We start from the raw sequence: 8,803 nt of genomic DNA on the forward strand, positions 1-8,803 counted from the left end.
TATTTGACAAAAAGTATTAACCAAGTTATTTTAACTTTCCACCCTTCTAGGACCGGATGGAAGAGCGCGGGGTCTAAATATGTGAGAAACCAATAACCTTCTATAATTTATATTTAAAACTAGTATCACCGAGTTTAAACCACAATTCACCGACCTCCACGTGATAATGATCTAGCCAATCATCTAATGTTCGAAGTGATTAGCCTTCTCTATTACACTGTTTACGTAATGAGCATGTCGGTAAAGATAATATATCTAATAAGTGTTCATGAAATATTACGATGAACTACAAAAGGTCTCTTTACTACGCCTGGCTACCACGGCTAGTTGTGCATCTTTATTAGTTGTTGTCAGGTTGCCATGGAAACAGCACTGCTTTAGGTAATAACTTTGTAATAAAATGTATACAAGTTGGCCATAAATTATTGCTCTTTGGAAATCGCAAAACGAATTTGCTATGTGATACATCATGTATACTAATGTTTTATATGAACTTTCGTGATGTATTTTGCCATTCCATGAAACCCAATAACGTTGTTCATCCAAGGATTAAAGTCATGTAACACGTCTCAGTTCCAACATAATATCAACCCAGGATGGGCGGCACATCATGGAGATGACCTTCGTAAATATTTACATGATGCTTTCAGATTCCTATGTATGACGTTCAAACAAACAACAAATCTGGGTTGTTTTTTTGTGTGTAGTCTAATTAGGCTTATTATACATTTTATGGGGTACTTTAATTTATCGACCGGTCTTGAAGTAAAACTTACAGACATCGGGGATTTGTTTAGCCCACATGTGCACGAGGCAACCAATATATGAGCCCCTTGCAGAAATTGGGTTTTGCATTTGTTTCCTGTGCTTTTGGACTTAAAAGCGGCCACAATTAATCTGCTGCACCAACTGCAACATATTTGTTCTCTACTTCAAACCCACCTCTTCTTTCCTAACGCATTGCTTGGCAATACCTCACTTTTGTGGCCGTTCTTCTGAACGTTCGCCCGAGCGTAGAAGCAATTGGTTCAATCCCCATTCTAGGAAATACCAAAGCCCTTAAAACTGGTAGTTGTTATATCCTGTTTAATGACTGGTTCACCCGTTGAAAGTATAATGTGACCCGGCGGAATGCTGTGCTGTATGCCGTCGGCATGGTATTTCAGTGAGACAGCAGTTTAAAATCGGAATTAGAGCCGCAGTAACGAAGAGAGACAAATGTATAAAGACAAGACCGCCAGCATACATATATAACGCACAAGGAGGCATGTCCGAAATGACTGCAAATAGGGTTATTAAACCAAAACCGATCAAATACGAATACGACAGAACTCATTTCCTTATATAATTACAACTTCAAATATTTTGCAAAATTATGAAACATGTAATTTTCTCATGATATGAATCACTCTTGTTTGCCCGAATGTTAGCGCGAGGGGGTCTTAATCTGGGAGAAAACCCACGTGGTCGGGCAGGTGATCCAATACCTTTTCACGTCCGATCGGAGAATCGAACCCCGACTGCCCTGATGAAAGGCGTGTGCGTTATCCACTTCGCGATACGACCACCCACATACTTGTAGATGTCACATTGTCTTCACATCCCAGCACCTGAAGGACAGGACACAAAATCTATGGCAGCATTCCAATCGGTATTGAACTTATACATCCACAGTTCTATGACCACGGCGAAATAAGCAAACGTCATTGTAAGGGGATGCTTTATACCAAAGCAGACCTGTTTCCGGTTACGGAAGTTTACTCAGAGACTATTTGCCGGATACTAATGTCACTTCACAAGCGTACTGATATGCATAAGTGGATGTTCTTCTCCGATCTTATATCAAACATAGCCGCTACTGCCTCTGGTATGCCGAGACAGTTACGGATAGAAAACGGTTGTGTGCAAAGGTTGTGCGATTGGTTCCATTGTCTATTATCTAAATTCTTGTGATTGTTGTCTAAAGGGTAGGTATGGTAATCGGGGGGTGGGGNTTGGCTTTTCGACTGTAGTTTGATAAATCTGCAACGGTTCCCGTTACAATTAGAACATGTTGTACTTTTTATAAAGGAAAATTAAAGAAACTAAAAAAGATATGCTGTACCCTATTGGCAACATTTTGGATCGTTATATTTACTCTTTACCACCTAACAACCTTATTTCCTAGTGCCTCTCTGGGCAATACCTCACTTTTGGCATTGGTGTTGAACGTTCGTCCAAGTTGGGAAGGGAGTGCATTCGTTCCCCAGACCAGGACATACCAAAGTCCTTACATACAGCAGTTGTTATTCCCTGATTTACATCCAGCGTTTTGAGTAATAGCGACATCTGGTTTTCCCATTGTCAGTATGATGAGGCCGGGCGGAATACTGTGCCGGGTGCCTTCGGAATAGTGTTTCAGTAAAGTAGCACTATAAAGTCGATATCATATCAGAGCTATCAAAAGGAGGAAAGAATACACCAATGTACTTATAAACAACACACATGGAAGTACATCGTTAACTGACATTAACACGTTAAACCCTATACAACCAACCCAACTTGATTAAATATGTCTGCTCTGTGCATGACTTGCATTGTAACCTAGACTGATGAGCTTCTGTAATAAAACAAATTGTTATTTAATGTATCAAGTCCATACATATGTAATATAGTGTTGCCAGTAACAATTGTTTGAGTAGAGCATAGACTTTAATTACTAAAAGTCATTGCATCATTACTAGCAAGTATACGTCACCTGGTCTACCCAAGCACATGAATGATGCAAGATAAGGCTTGCTATACGAAATTCTTAACTTTGAATTAATAGGACACGTGAGAATATAATAAAACTATCACCGACATTCAACAAAGAATCTATTTAGTACACAATCGTCGGTTGCTGGGCGCTTCAGTGTTTCTTACAGTTTGTATTTTAACTAGTATGCTCTCGTTTCAGGACTTCATATGCATAGATCTATACTGTCTTTGTCTTCATCTTTGTTTTGTCGAACGACAGTGTACATTTGTACACTAAAACGATCAAAAGTGTATTTCTATAACATTATCTAAGAAGGATTAATAAATATATCTCTCACTTCCTGATTGCTATTATCTTATGTACATATTTGTTTCTCAACCAAAATCTATTAACAAATGGACATCATAATTAGAAAATGAAAAAATAAAAACACGTCCTGGATGAAACCGACAAGTGGGTAACCAAAAATGTTTGCCAACTCGTAGCAGGTTTATCCAATGAGTCTGGAGTGAGGAAACTAATAGATGCTGTAGGGACCACGGAAACAAATCAAAAATAGATTGTGGGTTTTTCCCTTTTGGGCTGGGTTTTTCCCTTTTGGGCAGAAGATTTAATAGGAAGGTGAATGCCTCGGGGCCTGCTGGTTGGATATTAATGATGTTGTGTCACTTGCAGTTGTATGTGTTGGTTGAGCAATACATATAGATGTAATATGTATAAACAAAATATATAAAAATTCAAGTCTGCTTTTGTCTGGGTGAGTTTATTAAATGTGTAAATGGCATACCTTAGGTAGGAATATCTCGAACTTCAAAATCCATGCAAGACTTTCAGGGCAAGTTTGTCCTACATTTTTTTTTTTTTTTGATGTTGTGTCACTTGCCGACAGCACGATTGCTATAGTCATTCAAACACTGTTTTAAGGCATTTTCATTTGTGACGTCATAATAAAACGCCTTCATCTGATTGTCACAATGTTGTACGTCATAAAAGTACATTTCGCTGAGTGCAACCATGTGGAATTAATAGAATCTTCCCCTACCTTGTGGGTGTGACAGAGAATTATCTAACTCTGGACATGTGTATCCTCACTTTTACCGGTGTTAAATTACATTGTCTCACCCTAGGGTTGAGACGGGGGGTTCTCTTACCCTGGACATATGTATCTGCACTTTTACTGGTGTGAGATATATGCAAGACCACACACTTGTGTTTTTCTAACGAATCAGAAAGCACGAGTTTATTGCGCGGACGTATATATTCACTCGTGCGCGGACAAGTATGTGGTCTTGCTTTTATCACATTATTTCCGTATTTGGTAGAGATCGATACAACATTTTAAAAAACTTTTTTTGCAAATATCGGGAACATTTCAGTTCGCCATGACAAGGGGATTCCCATAAAAAGATATTCCGGCTAGTATGGTGATACAACATCTTGTATCACACATGTGTGATACAAACTGACTGAAAACATCAACAGAACATTGTTGTACTACTATTGTAAGATTACATACAGGTATGTGATAAAAGCGTTGATTGCATGAGATAAAAGCGTTACGTTTAATTGCATGTTTTCCCAACAAATCCAGAGTTGTCGTCCATGGTCTGCTACTGTTGACGTTCATGCGTTGAAGACGTGACATCATACTATTGTTGTGACTTAGATCGCGCGATTCTGCACGAGACCCCCCCCCCTAAGGGGTGAAACGCTGATCTTTTCCGGTTTAAAAGGGAACACACAACTGTGAAGGAGAAACACCTTTCACTTTTCTTTATAGAATAAAATATGTTTTCGCCCGTGTACAACGATATTATCCTTAATATCTACCATAGTAAATTTACCGTCGTAATTAAAACCAGATATAGGTAACACATATCAACTGCTTATTTTTTTTTTCTTTTAAAATATCAACTGCTTATGATATGTTTACCCGGTAACTTCCACTGTTCGGTTTTCTGTAGACCATTATTTACAGATAAATTCAACGCTCATTATAAGTGTTTCGTTAAGCCTTTTCTGAATGTCAAATATTAAATAGTAAATAGTCTTGTGTAAGGTTACAAGATTAATTAGTAGCTAGGGCTTGAATGAAATAATCCATACCTCACAACAGGGATGGATTTTATTAATCTAACACGCCATTTCACGTGCTTGACGTCAATATGGGACAACAATGACGTGTCGTCACCATATCTGGAATACAAAAAAAAAAACATTGTTCAAATTATGACAATTGGAAACAAATGCACATACAGGTGTTTCAAGGTAAAATTATGGAACATGGTCACTATATTCTTTAAAATTATCAACATCAGACTTTTGAACAAAATATGAACAATTACTTTCGACAAGTTGTCAAGCGATCGTACTTGAACCTTGAACATTATGTAATACATATTTAAACTTATACATCCACAGTTCTATGACCACGGCGAGATAAGCACACGTCATTGTGAGGGGATACTTATACCAAAGCAGAACTGTTTCCGGTTACGGAAGTTTACTCTTGTCTGGTCTGCTATTGAAAGCGCCCATGATAAGCACGTGCCCTATAATGCTGAATTAAGCAACGTCTTTTTTCTAACATGTCCAAAATATCGATTTCATAAATGCCATATACATGTAACGCCTTTTCTAAACCGATATAGGTATCGATACTATTAACACAAAACCAATCCTCTTCGATTATCTTCACAGAATTTCTACTGAATTTAACGTCATTAGTTGAACCAAATAAACCATGCCAACCTTTTCCCATTAAATTATCGTTAAGACTGAAAAGCTCGAAACCCTTCACTTATAAAGTATAACCAACATTCGTTCAGAAAAAAGAAGTCCAATTATGTGGAAGGATAAAGGTAACATAGGTGATTGGGTAACATATATACAGTATGCCAAAGTGCTTTAACTCTATAAACTAATGCATTTTGAAATTTAAAGGAGTACTAGTTACTTTTGGTTTTGAACATTTCGAATAAAAAACACACACAACATACAATTGTTTTATTACATGAAGCAATACTGATTCACCGATCACATCTCTTTACCTCAGTTAAGGTTGGGCATCTATTAGCAACGATCTCGACAAACTTCAGATACATAATAATTAGGCCTTGTTCAATTTAGGCGTATTTGAAGTGCTTACCAGTTGTTTTCTAACAGGGTGACTCGAATCAAGCTCTGATAAATATTTGACAGTGTCATCACAATTTCACTTCCAATTTTAGATTTTTCTCGTAGATATGTTAAATGTGTATTATATAACTATCTCTTTGTTGACAGACAGACTATCATGATTTAGGTGTCATATATGATAAAGAAAACATTGGGTATTTTGTTTTGTCTTGTTTGTTGTAGGAGTTGATGCTTTTGTATTGTTGTTTCCTCTTCTTCTGCAATATTCATTTTTACATCTGTTTTCTGGTTTGTTGACATGTTTTATGTCTTCACTAAGTTATTATATTTCGGTTACTATTATTAAGCGCAGTTGCAAAAGCAAACGTTCACACACAAAAAAAAGAGTTTCAGAAAAGATATCAAGATAAAAAAGCCAACTGTGTTACTTCACTACCCATCACTTAGAACGTGAGGCCGACACGGTCGGTGGACTTATGGAATATTTCAGACGTTAATCGGCAAGTTAGTATCACGCAAGAGTTAATTTATTTTCAGAAAAAGAATTTAAATAAAACTACTAATTAGAGGAAGAAACGTGACAGTCAAAAGAAATAATAAAGTAAATATAACTGTATAAATAACTGTCCATTTAGTAGGGCATGCACACATCATGAACCACCTGCAAGACGTGAAACTTCGTGCTCTTAAAATACAGGCCCTTCAAGTATGACATTTGATAGCATTCATAACATGGTAATGGGTGTATGAACATGGCGCCTACCTTTATTAAAATATCCATTTTAAATGTGCATTAATTTGTTTCGACCTTAATCAGCAATACGATACATGTACTATTCCACGGTCTTTTCCAACATAAAGGTTAATAGAAAAAAATCAAAACAGCGTCATTTTGACGCTTATCTTCCCGCCTCGTACAATGTGAGTCCGTCCAAGAAGCAAACATTTAGGTGACGAAAGACTGCTCCATAAAGATCCCCTTCACTGACGATATAGATACTTCAATTTCACAACTATTAGGAATCCGTATATTTGAACCGCTCCGAAGTATAATTATCCTTTGCAGGAAGTTTTCTGGCTCTTGCCCTTCCTCAGTTTTACTGAAGAAAATTCGCCAATGTCATTGGTGCTATACGTTGACTTTGTCGCAGATTTTGTGGTAGAGTTGTGACACTATAGATCTTATTGATTAAGACTAGTTCCAGAACTGCACAATGTATGTCTGTAACGTGACTGTCGTGGTGATTGTCTTTAGCAGTCAATCAAAAGAGACATGATATATTCGATTTATCCTCAGTTAGACAAAAGAAGGGCAACCGCCTGAACATATTCGTCATAGAGTAATTAATCTACAGATGCGTAAAAGTGTTTTCCACTAATAGTTCTTTTTAAACCTCAATCTTTATAACCAACTTTTGGTTTTTAATTGGGTGTACATATAGGTATTGAACGGCACGATGTCAACAATCATGTTCCTACATGTACCAGTTCGAATGTCCTTTCAATCTATACATACTTATACCTTTTAGCAAGCTTCGCTTTCGGTGAGATTATTTAAACTGGAGCTCTATTTGATACTGTGATTTGTATTTACACCGTTATTGAAACTACAGTGACGAGATATCCGTTAAACGATTTAAGTCATTTGAGAGATTGATAGAATGCTATTCCAAATGTTATTTGAAGAGGACTGCGAAACGTCACATTTACATTGACAAATATATATATATATATATATGACGACATAAATAAATCAAGGGACACCATTTGCAATCAAAGAGCTGTAAACATAACGTCAGTTTGGTGAGTTGGTGAGCATACAAAGTAAAGGCCTTTAAATATATGGTATAAAAATATGCATCAGTACAGTTTCGCATCATACCGTCCTATTCTCCTTTAAATAAGTTAAATCGCCAATTATATAGACGTTGTACTAACCTCCGTGGAAGCCTACACGCTATTGGTAGTATAATTGTGGAACAGGTTCTATAACGTTTACTCTGTACTGTGAATGCATCGTCAACGACACTGCATTGACGGAACAGATGTCAAAAATTCTCTGTCATTTTAGCGATTGATTAAAAGCTATCCACGCTGGTATTTGAAGCGGACTGCAAAGCGTCGCATTGACAAGTATGTCAATAATGGCAAGATCAAATCACGTGAATTGACGGTGGTCAAAGTTGGCTTATATATTGAGCATACAGAGCAATGCATATAAACTTTTTAACTATATCGTCGATACAACTTTTTCAGCCTTCAATTCTATTCCTCTTTCAATAAGCTTAATCTTTCATATACTACAGAATCATATACACTTCGGAAGCTAAATCGTTCACATACTACAGAATCATATACACTTCGGAAGCTAAATCGTCCATATACTACAGAATCATATACACTTCGGAAGCTAAATCGTTCATATACTACAGAATAATATACACTTCGGAAGCTAAATCGTTCATATACTACAGAAACATATACACTTCGGAAGCTAAATCGTCCATATACTACAGAATCATATACACTTCAGAAGCTAAATCGTTCATATACTACAGAATCACATACACATCGGAAGCTAAATCGTTCATATACTACAGAATCATATCCACTTCGGAAGCTAAATCGTTCATATACTACAGAAACATATACACTTCGGAAGCTAAATCGTCCATATACTACAGAATCATATACACTTCGGAAGCTAAATCGTGCATATACTACAGAATCATATACACTTCGGAAGCTAAATCGTTCACATACTACAGAATCATATACACTTCGGAAGCTAAATCGTGCATATACTACAGAATCATATACACTTCGGAAGCTAAATCGTCCATATACTACAGAATCATATACACTTCGGAAGCTAAATCGTGCATATACTACAGAAGCATATACACTTCGGAAGCTAAATCGTTC

This window comes from Mizuhopecten yessoensis, unplaced genomic scaffold, assembly GCF_002113885.1.
Source record: "Mizuhopecten yessoensis strain PY_sf001 unplaced genomic scaffold, ASM211388v2 scaffold5155, whole genome shotgun sequence".
Lineage (NCBI taxonomy): Eukaryota > Metazoa > Mollusca > Bivalvia > Pectinida > Pectinidae > Mizuhopecten > Mizuhopecten yessoensis.